This window comes from Enhydra lutris, unplaced genomic scaffold (genome assembly GCF_002288905.1).
Source record: "Enhydra lutris kenyoni isolate GAN:26980312 unplaced genomic scaffold, ASM228890v2 scaffoldscaffold13, whole genome shotgun sequence".
NCBI classification, from domain to species: domain Eukaryota; kingdom Metazoa; phylum Chordata; class Mammalia; order Carnivora; family Mustelidae; genus Enhydra; species Enhydra lutris.
In genome coordinates, this window is record NW_019154097.1 from 4,779,274 (window position 1) to 4,793,831 (window position 14,558).

Sequence of the window (14,558 nt, forward strand, 5' to 3'; positions counted from 1 at the left end):
GTGAATCACTTCATCTTCTGCTCTACCAGAACTGCCTCCTAACCACTTTTCCTACTCCAACCCTTCCCCTCACCTACGAACCATTCTCAGCTCTGCAGCTAAAAAGGAAGTTAACATATCATCACTCATCTGCTCAGTAATCTCATCTCAGAACAAGTCTGTATAATGGTGAAGGTAACCATCCCACTTCCTGCCACTCTGCTCCTCCTCTCTGGCTCCCTGAAGAGAGGGAGTCAGAGGGCTCCTCCTGCCTCAGAGCTTCTGCCCTCGCAGAGTAGGACTCTTCACTTCCTTTAGGTCTCAGCTGGTATCACCATTCCAAAGAGGTCTTCTTTGGCCAACAGATTTAAATAGCACCCACTTCTTTCACGCTTTGCTTATCTTTCCTTGCCCTACTCTATTCTTCTTAGTACTTAACTATCTTCATGACATGTTATGTATTTATTATAGTCTGTCTCACATCACGAGACTATAACATCCATAAGAGCAGAGGTTTTATATGGAAATGGTGAGTGCTGTGAAGTGTGTAAGCCTGACGAATCACAGACCTGTACCCCTGGGGCAAATAATACATTATATGTTGATAAAAATAATTAATAAAAAAAAAGAGCAGAGGTTTTACCTGTTTATGTTCACTACTGCATACCCAGTAGTAAGTAGGACTGGTACAAAGCAGACACTCATTTATTTTGTATTTAAGTCATTAAAAATCTCACATTATAAACTGGTACTCTCAGTTTGGATACAAATCTTCTGCTATAGAGACAGTGTGAGTCTGATCACCTGTAGACATGCAGGAAAAGCCCAGTTTCTGGGCCCATGAAATTGAATACTGGCCCCGAAGCCTTGGAAAATTCACATTAATATCATCCTGTGGCCCATCTCCTATAGATTCCTCAAGAAGTATTTCCATTCAGGGGCGTCTGGGTGGCTCAGTGGGTTAAAGCCTCTGCCTTCGGCTCAGGTCATGATCCCAAGATGGGATCGAGCCCCACATAGGGTTCTCTGCTCCACAAGGAGCCTGCTTCCTCCTCTCTCTCTGCCTGCCTCTCTGCCTACTTGTGATCTCTGTCTGTCAAATAAACAAATAAAATCTTTTTTTTTTTTTTAAAGATTATTTATTTATTTATTTATTTGACAGACAGAGATCACAAGTAGACAGAGAGGCAGGCAGAGAGAGAGAGAAAGGAGGAAGCAGGCTCCCGGCTGAGCAGACAGCCCGATACGGGGCTCGATCCCAGGACTCTGGGATCATGACCTGAGCCGAAGGCAGAGGCTTAACCCACTGAGCCACCCAGGCACCCCAACAAATAAAATCTTTTAAAAAACAAAAAAAAAAATTAAAAAAGAAGTATTTCCATTCAGATTTCAAAATGAATTGTTTGTTTCCCTTTTGGGTAAAGCAAAGTACACCATACAAAAATTACTTGTAATAACTCAAAGGGGTCACAGAGAAAGTAGTGGTACTCATAAAACACAAATATGAAGATATGTACCTATTATTTTTAAACAAAGGCAATACACATGATGATCCTTCCAAATAATAGAACTGTACAGTCCATTCTGTCCATCTAGTTTCCCGAGTCATCTGATCACCAAGTCACTCTCTGATCACCAAGAAACAGACTACATAATTTTTCCTACAAACTCCCAACCTCAGGTTGTGCTTCCCGGAAAGGTAACTAAATGAAAAACACTACCTTGCAACTCCTGATCAGTTAAGAGGAACAAAGCTCTGGATTCTGCCAATGAAATGCAAACCTTAATCACACCTTTGAAATGTCTTATCAGGCTTATCAATCATACAGATCTCTACTCACATATTATAAAAAAATATGGAAACAGATCCTGGGAACTGTAGAACTCACACAACAAATGAACTGACTTCCATTTACTGTATAGCTAAGAATGGAAGGCAAAGCAAACAAGTTAAAAATACAGATAAACCCAACGACCTGGATAAAACTAGAGGGTATGATGCTGAGCAAAATAAGTCAATCAGTGGAAGACAATTATCATATGATCTCTCTGATATGAGGAATTTGAGAAGCAGGGTGGGAGGTTGTGGGGGGTAGGGAAGGAAAAAAATGAAACAAGATGGGATGGGGGAGGAGACAAACCCTAAGAGACTCTTAATCTCAGGAAACAAACTGAGGGCTGCTGGAGGGGAGAGGGGTGGGAGGGATAGGATGCCTGGGTGATGGACACTGGGGAGGGTATGTGCTATGGTGAGTGCTATGAAATCTGTAAGCCTGATGATTCACACAATAGTACCCCTGGGGCAAATAATACATTCTACATTAATAAAAACAATTTTTAAAAAATAAATTTTGGGGGCACCTGGGTGGCTCAGTGGGTTAAGCCTCTGCCTTCGGCTTAGGTCATGATCCCAGAGTCCTGGGATCGAGCCCCACATCGGGCTCTCTGCTCAACAGGGAGCCTGCTTCCCTTCCTCTCTCTCTGCCTGCCTCTCTGCCTACCTGTGATCTGTGTCTGTCAAATAAATAAATAAAAATCTTTAAAATAAATAAATAAGTAAATAAATCTTGGGGCACCTGGGTGGCTCAGTGGGTTAAAGCCTCTGCCTTCGGCTCAGGTCATGATCCCAGAGTCCTGGGACTGGCCAGCATTGGGCTCTCTGCTCAGCGGGGAGCAAGCTTCCCCCTCTCTCTCTGCTTGCCTCTCTGCCTGCTTGTGATCTGTCAAATAAATAAATAAATTAAATATTTAAAATAAAAATAATGAATCTTTAGGGGCACCTGGGCGGCTCAGTGGGTCAGGCCTCTGCCCTCAGCTCAGGTCATGATCTCAGGGTCCTTGGACAGAGCCCTGCATCAGGCTCTCTGCTCAGCAGGGAGCCTCCTTCTCCCCTCTCTGCCTGCCTCTCTGCCTACTTGTGATCTCTGTCTGTCAAATAAATAAATAAAATCTTTAAAAATAATAATAATAACAATAATAAATATTTAAAAATAAATAGTTAAATAACTTGCAAGTCTCACTATATAACTACATAAAACATTTCTGAAAATCATTCTCAAAATATGTAATATAAGTAAAGAAAGTAGAGAAGCATAGATGTACTGAAATTTTAGAAGCCGTCTAAAAATAATAAAGACACTAAAGAGAGTGCCTGGGTGGCTCAGTGGGTTAAGCCTCTGCCTTCAGCTCAGGTCATGATCTCAGGGTCCTGGGATAGAGCCCATTGGGCTCTCTGCTCAGCCGGGAGCGTGCTTTCCCCTCTCTCTTTGCCTGACTCTCTGTCTACTTGTGATCTCTCTGTCAGATAAATAAATAAAATCTTAAAAAAAAAAAAGATACAAAAGATACTATTTAGCTTTGCTGTGACAATTAGGGAAAATTTAAAAACCTTTTAAAAATCTACATGGGCCAATAGCACATGAAAACATGCTCAGTACTGTTAGCCATTAGGGAAATGCAAAGCAAAAACGACAATGAACTACCAATGCACCCCAAGACAGGAAATAGTTAAGTGTTGATGATAACGTGAAGGATTTAGGACTTTCCTACATTGCTGCTGGAAATGAAAAATGAAATGGTGCAACCAACCTGGGAAAGTTTGGCAGTTCCTCAAAAGGTTAAACACAGAATTACTAGACCTAGTAATTCCACTCTTGGGGTGTATGTGTCTGTGTGTGTGTGTGTGTGTGTGTGTGTGTGTTTCTAAGAGAAATGTAAACATATGTCCACATAAAATCTAGTGCACAAATGTTCATAGCAGCATTATTCATAATAATCCAAAAGTGGTACAACCTAAATGTCCATTAATTAATAGATAAATAAAATGTAGTATACTCATACAATTAATTAGCCATAAAGAGGAATGAAACACTGATATATTACAACATGGATGACCCTGAAAACATTATGCTAAGAGAAAGAAGACAGTCATAAAAGACCATATGTCGTATGATTCCACTTACTAAAAGCTCCAGAATGGAAAAATCTAGAGACAGATTAGATTAGTTGTTGCCTACCACTGGGGTAGGAGGAAATGAAGAGTGATTGCCAATGAATACAGGGTTTCTTTCTGGGGTGACGAAAGATTCTAGAATTAGATAGTGGTGTTAGGGGCGCCTGGGTGGCTCAGTGGGTTTGGCCTCTGCCTTCGGCTCGGGTCATGATCTCAGGATCCTGGGATGGAGCCCTGCGTCGGGCTCTCTGCTCGGCGGGGAGCCTGCTTCCTCCTCTCTCTCTGCCCGCCTCTCTGCCTACCTGTGATCTCTCTGTCAAATAAATAAATAAAAATCTTAAAAAAAAAAAAAAAAGATAGTGGTGATAGCTGCACAATTGTGAATATACCAATACACCAAACACATTGAATTTTATACTTCATACAGGTGAACTGTATGATATGTGCATTATATCTCAATAAAGCTGTTAAATTTTTTAAAAGTATGAGAGAGGCACAATGGGAAGCTCGTGGGATATTTGCCATATTTTATTTCTTGACCTGATTACTGGTTACACACATGTGTTCACATTGTGATGATTCACTGAGCTGCAAACTCAGAAGATGTGAATGTTGCTATGTATCTATTGTTTGTCAAATAAAAATTTTAAAAAAGAAAAACTAGATCTATAAATTCTAATTTGGAAAGAGATCCAAGACATAATGTTGAAAAAAACCAAGTTACAAAATAATATATATAGTATGGTCCCACTTTTTATAACTCGTACGAGCATAACAAAAACATTTAAATATATACATCAACTTGTTCTCATTGATCTCTCAAGATTTCGAATAAAGAGACTTTTTATTTTGTCTGATACATATTTCTGTAATGTTTGAATTTTTTGCCATGTGCATTTTGTAATAAGAATAAACATATACATTTTTTAAAAACTTTTAAGGCATATAGAAAGATTTCAATAAAGATGAGGACAGAAATTCCTGAATCGGGGTGCCTGGGTGACTCAGCCGGTTAAGCGTCTGCCTTTGACTCAAGTCGTGATCTCAGGGGCCTGAAATCAAGCCCCACATAGGGCTCCCTGATCACCAGGATGTCTTCTTCTCCCTCCTCCTCCGCCCCTCCTCCACAGACACGCATGATGAGAGCACTCTCTCTCTCACTCTCTCAAATAAAATCTTTTAAAAAATAAATTCCTTGGGGCGCCTGGGTGGCTCAGTGGGTTGAGCCGCTGCCTTCGGCTCGGGTCATGATCTCAGGGTCCTGGGATCGAGCCCTGCATCCGGCTCTCTGCTCAGCAGGAAGCCTGCTTCCCTTCCTCTCTCTCTGCCTGCCTCTCTGCCTACTTGTGGTCTCTCTCTGTCAAATAAATAAATAAAATCTTTTAAAAAAATAAATAAATAAATAAAATAAAAAATAAATTCCTTAATCAGTACACAAAAACACAGAAAAATACAAAAATAATAAAAGACAAACCATTTTTTAAAAAGTAACAACCAATAACCCTAACACATGGGTTGCTTAGCCGGTAAAGTGTCTGACTCTTGATTTGGGAACCAGTCATGATCCCAGGGTTGTGAGATCTAGCCCAGAGTTGGGGAGTCTGCTTAAGATTTTCTCTCACCTTCTCCCTCCGCTTCTCCCCACTCCCTCTCTAAAAGTAAGTAAGTAAAAATTTAAAAAATTAAAAATAATGACCATCATTTGATTGCTTACTATGTGGTAAGGCACATATATTAACTTATTTTCATTATACCTATTTTACAGATGAGTAAATAGACAAAGACAGATTTTAATCTAATCAAAAAGAATAGGGGCGCCTGGGTGGCTCAGTGGGTTAAAGCGTCTGCCTTCAGCTCAGGTCATGATCTCAGGGTCCTGGGATCCAGCCCCACATCAGGCTCTCTCTCTCCGCCTGCCTATCTATTTGTGATCTCTCTCTCTCTCTGTGTCAAATAAATATATAAAATCTTAAAAAAAAAAAAAAAAGATTAAGAAAGCTGATAAAATCCTATTTACATAGGAAAATTTAAAAAGAACATAATGAACTCATACTTTTTTTAAAGCTGGAAAAGGAATTTAATTTTCTACAAAAAATATCTAATTCACCAAAACTGAATACCTGTCCCCCACCTTGCCTCAAACACACAACAAATAAGAAACCTGAGTGGAATAAACTAAAAAACAAGACAGAAATGGTTCCCACTCCTCCAACCCAAAATACCATTTTTCCATGCTACCAAAATCCTGATGTCAAGGATAGCACAAGGAAGGAAAATTATAGGCCTTCCCCCTTCTGAATATATACCAAAGCCCTAAATACCAACAAATCAATCTAGTACTATGAGATTTACTCCAGAAATTTAGAGATAATTCCATACTGAAAACTGATTAATATAATTCAGCACATAAATAGGTTGAAAGAAACAATCTCCAACAGACAAATAACTGAGTTGAAAAGCATCTGATAAATTTATCCTTTCTAAGAAAAACACTAAATAAATAAAAATCCTCCTTTTACTTTTTAGGTTTCAGACCCACAGTCAGCCCAACAATAAACAGTGAAGGACATCTGAGGCAGCCTCATTAAAGTCAAGTAGATGACATTTTTCCCAATGTCAGAGCCCAGCCAATTAAAACAAGGAAAAAAAAAAAAGAGGAAAATACTGAAAAGGAGTCTAACTTAGGAATCTCTACCAATAATAAAGTTGTCCAAGTGGAATATCCAAGAAAAACCTGTGAAAAATTACTAAAAACTATTACAAGAGCTTAGGAAATAGGAAGGTTTTTAAATAAATATACAAAAACCAACAGCTTTTTCTAACATCAGCAAAACTCCAGAAATATGATGAAAATGCCCCACTGTCAAAAGCAAAAAGAACGTGAAATACATTGACAAATGCAAATTAAACTACAAAACTTCACGAATACATTTCCAATTAAGGTATCAATGGGATCTTTTAAAAACTGTCATCTGGAAGGCGAAAAAAGTATGTGATGAAAGCCAAAATCTTCTCCAAAACAAAAATATGAGGATTTGCCCTACCAAGAATTCAGCTCTATAAAACTACAATCAGTAAAATGTATCATATTGGTGCCAAAACAGAGACAGATCAATAGAACAGAATGCAGAAACAGATCAAGTACTAACGGAAATCCAGTATATAATTAAAACTATTGGGGCACCTGGGTGGCTCAGTGGGTTAAGCTGCTGCCTTCGGCTCAGGTCATGATCCCAGGTCCTGGGTTCAAGCCCCGCATCGGGCTTTCTGCTCAGCAGGGAGCCTGCTTCCTCCTCTCTCTCTGCCTGCCTCTCTGCCTACTTGTGATTTCTCTCTGTCAAATAAATAAATAAAAATCTTTAAAAAAAAAAAAAAAAAACTATTATGTTAAGGGGAGCCTGGGTGGCTGTTAAGCTGCCTTCAGCTCGGGTGATGATGCCAGGGTCCCACATCAGGCTCCATGCTCTGCAGGAAGTCTGCTTCTTCCTCTGCCTCTCTTTGTCTCTCATAAATAAATAAAATCTTTTAAAAATAATAATAATTAATAAATAAACTATCATGTTAAATATATACGGACCTATTTAAATTATACTTTGTGAATACCAAATACAATGGAATGGTGTACAGCTACTAAGAATGAGGTAGATTATACTCATATAGAAAGTTGGTCACAATGTGGGGTGTCTGGGTGCTTCAGTCAGTTAAGCATCCAACTCTTGATTTCAGCTCAGGTCATGATCTCAGGGTTCCAAGCTCAGCTCGAGATTCTCCCTCTCCCTCTGCCCCTCCCCCCTGTGCTGCCTCTGGAATAAATAAATCTCAAAAAAAAAAAAAAAAAGATGGTCATAATGTAGTATGAAAAAAGTATTTATTCAATAGGAAATGCAGTATGATTCCTCATATGTTAAATGTGTGTATGTATTTTAGAGCCACACTATATACAGAAATTGTCTGAAAGGTTACACCTACCAAAATAGTACTGTCACTATCCCTGGAATTATAGTGGAGAGGATAGGGTGGGGTGGATGTTAAATAAACAGGAAAATACAGTAAAGAGAGGAATAGGACTAGAGGGTCCATCACTCAGGCTTCCAACAGCGAAAAGAGATGACAAACTCAAATGAGAATAAACTGAAAGGGGTCTGTTTGTAAAAGGAGTAATTAAATTACTAAATTAGGTGAGGCCTACAAAAATCAGAGAGGGTAGAAGAGCAATGAGGACAATTATTGCTCTGGCCCCCAAAAAAGACAGGAGACAGTGATTCCTAAAACCCAGGTAATAAAATGCAGGCTAGCACGAGAACAGAAGGGATAAATATTCTGACTTCATTCTCCTTCCCTTCAAATCTCCTAAGGCTGAACCCAGTAGAAGCCAGAGGATCTGGGAGCTCTTTCCCTGGGGCAGAGAGCCAGGTGGAACAGGGTGGAGGACAGATCTGGAGAAGTAAATGGGAAGCTATCTGGCCCAGTTTCTTATCCCTTTTTATAAAATTAATTACATAAATAGAAATACAATCTCTTCAGCAAAAATTAAAACCTTATAAAGAAAGCTAAAATCCCATCCTCCATAATGCTGGATCCTTCTCCAGAAGTAATCATCTTTCTTACCGTTTGGCTGGGTCTACTGGGGCTATTTTCTAGACAGAGACATATACTCACCACAATAAAACACAGAATTATTTAATGAGGTGTTATCTGCCTAACATGGGCAGCATTTTTTTAAAATTTTATTTAAATTCCAGTTAGTTAACATACACTGTAGTATTTGTTTCAAGGGTATGATACAGTGGTTCAACACTTCCTACAACACCGGGTGGTGGTTATCGCAAGCGCACTCCTTCATTCTAATTACCTATTTCACCATGAACAGTATTAATAATTTACTCTTAGCAAACTTTTCTTCACCATTTTCAGTTATAAAATAATGTTCAAGACCCAAGACAGATGGTTTGATTCTCCTCAATATTAATTATATTCTACCTCAAGAGATCTCAAAATATACTCTCCCCAGCTGCATTAGCATCACCTAGAAATTTGTTTAAAATGCAAAATATCAGGCCCCACCCTAGTGAGGTGAAATCAAAAGCTCAGGAAGGTGGGGCTAAGTCTCTTTTAACCAGCCCTTCGAATGCCTGTCACACAAGCTTACATTTGAGAACCACTACTCCACCTCCTGGCTACTCCAAGCTACACTCCACAATCACCTGTGCCCTTCCTTGCTAGACATCTGCATTTTGGCAAGATTCCCAGGTGATGCATTAAAGTGTGAGAGATGCTGGACACCTTCAGAGCCATGAGCCCAATCTCCTACACACACACATCCATCCACACAGAGCATCTATAAATGGTTCTGGGGATGGGAAGGGGAGAGGCCAGCAGAAAGAGCAATGTCTAATGTCTTTGAATTTGAACCTATCACTCCTGTGGGAAAAACTTTAGCAGTGCATGCCCTAGTTAACCAGAGCATGTTAGCATTGTCAACTTTTGTTTGTGATGGATGGCACATAACTACCATTAAACCACCCTGGAAATGTAATGCTCCTGTCAACTGTAAGTCAACTGTAAGTTCTCATTTTTCTTTTAAAATAAGTGAATTTCAATTTTAACCCTAGGCGTAATAAAATTATGTAAGACTGGCTACCTTTGTATTGCTAACATTGTAGTGAGTTCTATTGTTTTAAAACAAACCACAGTGATACATCTTTTCTGTTCCAACAAAGATACCTTTACCAGCAACTCTAAATCTACTTATCTACCACTTCCAAGCCACAGCCTTTACCTCCATACAGCTTGTGGGGAGCAGAAAATGTCCCCAGAATTCCACCTTTAACTTCCTGCTATCTCTCTCAAAGGCTCAGAAATCTCTCTTTTTTTTCCCTTTTCTTCTTCCTCTCTTTTTTCCGCTTTCTTTTTCTTTTTCTTTTTTTTTTTTAATTTTCTTCCAGAACCCGCACCTTAAAGCCCCTCCCTTTGCTCTTCTCTCGGTTTCCTCCATTGGGACTAAGGTCTGTCCTGAGTCAAATGCAAACATGTTGACTTAATCAGGAAATCTGCCAAGGGTACTACATACACATTTGTGCTTGAGAATCACAGTCTCACTGCTCAATCCAGCCTGACTCCATCTAATACAACAATCTGGGTTTTTTGCTGTGGTTTTTGTTTTGTTTTGTTTTGTTTTAAAGGCACTTCCAGTTTCACTTCTAGTTCCTACCAGGTTTACGCCCTGCCCTACTGCAACACAGGCCCCCTCTCTGAGCTTTCCTGACCCAGCAAGTAGCACAGACAATTGTGTGGGGCCCATATCCAATTTGATTTGCCTCTCCCTCCTTAAAAGCAATTTTAATTCCAAGATTTCTAAAGCCCCTTTTCAATTTGGAATTAAAATTTTGAAAGCACCCCTTTTTGTTTAAGATTTCATTTATTTGAGAAAGAGAGAGCCAAAGCGTGAGCACAAGCAGGGAGAGCAGCAGTGGGACAGGGATAAGCAGGCTACCCACAGAACAGGGAGTAAGTACCACTTAAGACTCAATCCCAGGACCCTGGGACCATGACCTGAGCCAAAAGCAGATGCTTAACCAACTGAGCGACCCAGGTGTCCCTCAAAGCCCCTTTTCAATTTGGTAACTTTTCTTCCATAGAAACAAAGTTTTAATCAAACTTTAAAATGAATTTAAAAGGCCCTGGGATTTTAACTACGTAGCACCAGGAAAAATAACCTAACTATTCTATCAAATAATTATACTTCAAAAGGAAACATATTCATATCTCCAATGTGCTAGAGAAAGATTCTGGTATGGCAAAACTAGTTTGATTTCTATCCCCACCCCAAAAAACTGTTTATGTTAAATTAAAATCACTTATGTCAGTTGAATCAGAGTTCATTTTTTAGAAGATTTTGTTCTACCAAAAGTTAAGATTCAAAGTATGTATAGACTCTAAACATTCTAGAGTCAAATTCTGACTTTTGTTTTGACCTTAACATAGAAATTAATAACGTCAAGAGTTGCGCACAAATTCATTTTAAGAAGGCAAATCTTTTGACTGGTCGCCTTTGTTGGTTTTTTGGTTTTGTTTTTTGTTTTTTTTAGCACACAATGTAGCTTCTATTTAAGGCTCAAAAATATCATAAAATAGAAATAATTTGTTTCAACAATACACGCACAATTAAAAAAAAATTGGATAATTAAATCACAAGAGTTCATGACTCATTCTTGACATATAGCAAACATAGTCAACAATAATGTCTTCCATTGGAGCTCCCAAACATAACTCTGGATTTGTTCTGAAACTAAGGGTTTTAAAGAAACCCAAACAAGTAAATGAGTGGAAATTCCTCAGTTATGTGGATTAACCAGTCTTTATCCCGTCTGAATAGAAAGAATATCTTCCTCTGATAAATTAATTCCATATCGCTTAGTAATTTGAAAAGTGAAGAATTCTGCCTTCCTTTCTAGGTATCCAAAAGCGAAATAGGAGAGAAAGACTGTTGGCAGTGCTCCACTCAAAAACAGGCCATGTTCCAAAAGTCTGTAAGTACTGTACCTGGTTTTGACCTTAGAATCTCATTTTCCCACAGCACATTTTCTAAACTGATGGCCCACCAATGCCTATTAAGCCTACAGTATAAATCAAACAATATTAAAAACATCACCTATAACTGTTTATAAGGAAATTTACTCAATCTCAAGTTCCAATTCTAAGTCACCTACACACAGAATTTTTAACAAGCATTCCAACCAATTTTGAAGTAGTTCCTTTGGTAACCACAATGCCACATTATCTTCCTCAAATAATCCAACTGTCTCAGACAGCATCAACCCAACACATTAGCATCTCCAACGAATACCTGATATGTTCATATTCTATGCTACTGAATAGATATGTTTATGCTTTAGCTTGTGACAAATCAATTTATTATGGAAATTAAGAAGGCTAAAAAAAAAAAAAAAAGACTAAAAAGAAGTCTAACATCCATTCTTGCGATATTTGGTGGGAAGATATCCATATCCACAAAAAGGTGAGATTCAGAAGTTCCTCCAAGTAGGGCCAAATTTTCCCTTGAGAATTTTTTTATCCGCTTAAGTGCTCAAACAAGTACTCAGTTAAAACCTTAATGTTCAGGGGCGCCTGGGTGGCTCAGTGGGTTAAGCCGCTGCCTTCGGCTCGGGTCATGATCTCAGGGTCCTGGGATCGAGTCCCGCATCGGGTTCTCTGCTCAGCAGGAAACCTGCTTCCCTCTCTCTCTCTCTCTCTCTGCCTGCCTCTCCATCTACTTGTGATCTCTCTCTGTCAAATAAATAAATAAATAAAATCTTTTAAAAAAAAAAAAAAAAAAAAAAAAAAAACCTTAATGTTCAGGATCATAGAACATAAGAGATTTTCTAAGAAGGGATTTAAATATGCCTATTCTAATGTGGATCCACCCACCAATGCAGGTACTCCTACTCCTTATGTAAAAAAGTAATGAATGACTTTAAAAAACCAATTAAATAATCCTAATGCAGTAATTCAGAAGTTAAAAAAAAAGAAAGAGTATATTTCTCAGGAGCAAAGGTAAAAACTAAAGACTGCAAATTCCTTTCAGTGGCTAAAGCAGTGATCACCTTTGCTTACATTCAACCTCTTATTACCAAAACTAACTGCTAAGTTTGCTTAAAAAAAAAAAAAAAAATGAGATCCAGTAAAACATGATGGCTAAAAATATAGACTCTGGAACTAGACAGCTTGAGTTCATATCCCAGATAACACTCTTAATAGCTGCATCATCTCTAGCAAGTTATTTAACCTCTCTGTGTTCCAGTTTCTTCATCTGCACAATAAGGATAATAATAGCATCAACCTTAAAGGACCCTAGCGCAAATTAAATGAATTAATCCAGGTAAGCACTCAGAACAGAGCTTTGCACACAATAAATGACAACTACCACCTAGATATTAAAAAACCACCTAGATATAAAAAAAAAAGTAGAATTTGGAAAAACTGAAGGCATTCCAAGCTGAAAAATCAAAGAAATAAGTCAAAAAGTGATACACATATAGACAACAGGGCATCCCATTTCCCTGGAAAATAATATTCATGAGGAAAAATAGTAGAGATTGAAATAATAAAGACCCAACTATGCTGGTCTTGAATGCCAGATGAAAAAATATTTCTTTTACTTAGAAGGCAACCATGTAAATTTTTGGTCTGGTTAGATCTGAGCTTTAGCAACATTAATTATCATGGTTATATATCACTATTATTAATGCAATTTTGATGTTCTCTCCCCCCCCTTTTTTTTTAAAGATTTTATTTATTTATTTGACAGGGACAGATCACAAGTAGGCAGAGAGGCAGGCAGAGAGAGAGAGAGGGAAGCAGGCTCCCCGCTGAGCAGAGCGCCCAATGCAGGACTCGATCCCAGGACCCTGAGATCATGACTTGAGCCAAAGGCAGCGGCTTAACCCACTGAGCCACCCAGGTGCCCCTTCTCTCCCCTTTTATTAAGGGTTAGCATACCCCAAAATGCATTTTTTTCTGCTAACATACGGTCAGAATCTATCACTGTTTCCTACGTGAATTGTATCTCAAATCTTCACTGCCTGATACACAGTAGGCATTCAATAAACGTTTTATCATTACTTTCAGTGGCCACTAGAGAGCAGTGAAGTAAGAAGTCAGAGGTTACTGCCCAAAGTAAATAAATATTATAAATGAAGTAAATGAAGTAGCCAAATAACAGTTTATAATTAAGCTAAAATGAAGTCACTGCTGAACAAGGTACTTGCCTAAATCAAACAATATTAGAATGTGGGTGAGAAGTGAGAGATCAACCTTACTTTTCATTGAAAGCATATAAAATGGATCCTTGTTTGGTTTGGTTTTTTTTTTTTTAAGATTTTATTTATTTATTTGACAGACATAGATCACAAGTAGGCAGAGCAGCAGGCAGAGAGAGGCTGGAAAGCAGGCTCCCCGCTGAAGCAGAGAGCCCAATGTGGGGCTCAATCCCAGGACCCTGGGACCATGACCTGAGCTAAGGCAGAGGCTTTAACCCACTGAGCCACCCAGGTGCCCCAATCCTTGTTTATTTTTAAATCTCATAAAATTTAGCTGTCAAATTAGTAGTCTTTTCTAAGGATCGAATCAGCAATATCTTTGTAATAGACTACCCAGTAGTCTTATGTGAAGGTTAATTTAAGGTAGATTTCTTCAAGCTATCTGTACTCCCACGTTCTTTGCAGCGTTCCTCACAACAGCTAAGATAAGGACCTAAGTGTCCAACAAATGAATAGATGAAGGAAGATTTGGAATACATGTTCAAGAGAATATTATTCAGCCATTAGAAAGAAGGAAATCCTGCCATTTGCAACAACATGGATGAATCTGGAAGACATAATGTTAAGTGAAATAAGCCAGAGAAAGATAAATGCAGAACTATCTCATTTATATGTGGAATCTTTAAAAAAAAAAAAAGTAAAAAAGTTTTTAATTTAAAAAGTCAAACTCACAGAAAGAGAGCAGAATGGTGGTTACCAGAATCTGGGAAGTAGGGAAATGGGAAGATGCTGGTCAAAGGCACAAGTCTTCAATTAAAAGTTCTGAGAATCTGGGCGCCTGGGTGGCTCAGTGGGTTAAGCCGCTGCCT